This window comes from Haplochromis burtoni, unplaced genomic scaffold (assembly GCF_018398535.1).
Source record: "Haplochromis burtoni strain Fernald_Lab_line unplaced genomic scaffold, NCSU_Asbu1 Contig_3231, whole genome shotgun sequence".
In the NCBI taxonomy this organism is placed as follows: Eukaryota; Metazoa; Chordata; class Actinopteri; order Cichliformes; family Cichlidae; genus Haplochromis; species Haplochromis burtoni.
This window is the reverse complement of record NW_024585592.1, coordinates 2,528-4,689: the sequence shown is the minus strand read 5'-3', so window position 1 is coordinate 4,689 and position 2,162 is coordinate 2,528.

Here is a 2,162-nt window from a genome sequence, read left to right as displayed (position 1 = left end):
CACACACACACACACACACACACACACACACAGCATGAACACCATAGTGTCAGAGCCATTAGTAAGACGGTGAGTGAAAGAAAACATCATTCTAGCATCTAAAACACCAGCGCTCATCAATGTTCATTAATAAGATGGCTCTTATGTATAATAATAATCTTTGATATAATAATAAATAATAATAAATTTAAAGGTAAATGTTTACATGGAGAGAAACCTCCTGAGAATCTATGATGAATGTTTGAATAAATGTATTTCAACAGAGACGTGTTATTTGCTTCTCCTTTCCTCATTAGTGTCAACAGGTTCAGTGTAAATGTGTCTTTGTAAAGTGTCTCTGTCTGCACTGATCTGTCAGACAGTGAATGACTGAAATGAGGCTTGCAAAAAAGAGGAGACTCAGTAACATATTTGTTATGAAGTTCACAGATTGGACTGTCACAAAACTCATTTTGTTATGAAAACAAAAAAAATGAAACAATTCCATGAATAAATTACTAGAAGAAACAATGCAAACCTGTTCTCCAATTGTGTAAACAAAGTATCTGTGTTTGTATAATAATGTAACTGGAGTGTTGATGGTTATATCATTCTATTGATTGATCTGCTGATTCAACAAGAGCTGTATTATGTATATAATAACTTTATTTAGAACGACCAGTCAGACACAACAATGACACTGATCAACTTGTTACAATGGGAAATTCGGTCCTGACATCCAAAGAAATGGCCTACATGCAGACATTTTCTTGTCTGCACTAACTTCATAAATACTATCTTAAAACATGAACACAAAGAATGAATGAATACACAGAGTCACCAACCACATGATTAAGAAATGTTGTTGCAAAAGGCTTCATGTCTGTACTCACAGATCTGATAGAAACTGTGTCTGCAGCTTCCCGCTGATCTAATTTCTCAGTAAGGTTCTGTTTTTAACTCATCAGTTCTTCTTCACCAGTGAAGTAAATCAGCCACAAACAGACACTTTATCTTTCATCATATGTGGAGTGGTGCCTTCAGCACAAAAAATTCACAGTAACACTACAGTGTGGTTTTTGTAGAGCAGACAGCTGATTGTTTATAAAAGCTTCAGATAGTGATTATTTTATATCTGCTATCAGCAGATTTTAAGTCCAGTCATAGATTTCCATCCTAAAATGTTAGTTAACTTAAACACATGTTAACATTACTTGAGTACTATACAGATGTTTGTGTCAGCATGCAGATCTTAACACTGCTGATCTCCAAGATGTGTGTCCTCTTTTTGCAGACACATTAATTATTAGATTGTGATGCCGCTCTGTTCAGATGAACGCTTTCTGTCTCTGGTGTGTTGAAGCGTCCTGGTCTAAACCAGCTGAAGAAAAAACAGAAAGAAATTAAAAAGAGAAGCAGTTGTTATTTTTTTTCTTAGTGTTTAATGATAAACATCTATTTAATAGAATGAATGTAAAAGTGAAATTAAATCAGTTAGCCTGTAAATTGTTTTAAATGACTATCATAAAAGCAGCTGACTCACCACTCAAAGATGATCAGTGTGCTCAAAAGCAGTATGATTCCCACAGTCTTCACTAGCGTAATGAAGACAGTGTAGACACCAAACAGATCATCTACAATGCAACACGATTTTAGAGGAGAGGAAACATGAAATAAGAGAAAAACAAACATTTCACATTAATTAAGGCCCTCTGAGGTGAATCCACTATGATGTGATGTGGCTGTGTCCTGCTTTCTCTTCACTCCCGCAGGTGCTTCTGCTTATTTTAGAATAGTGATAATTTAGCATTTTGACTTACCCTTACTTTGTTACCAGTTTTTATGTTTTTTAAATTATATTATTCTTTTTCTTTTTTCCGCTTTTATTGTTACTTCCCTACATCAAGATATAATTGAAAGTTTACAGATGATGCAGAATGGGAACGATCTCCAATTGAAGTGACATTTCAAAGTTAGGAAAAAAGGAAAAATTGGAAATACCTCCAACAGTCACATGAATCTCTCCTGATGTCTGATTACCCAGATCATTAGTGGCCACACAGTAATAAACTCCTCCATCTGTTACATTGAAGCTGTAAATCTCTCCTTCAGATACTTTCACAGCTCCATCTCTGCTCTTCTTGAACCAGGTGAAGCTGCTGACTGGAGGTTTGGCTCTGATG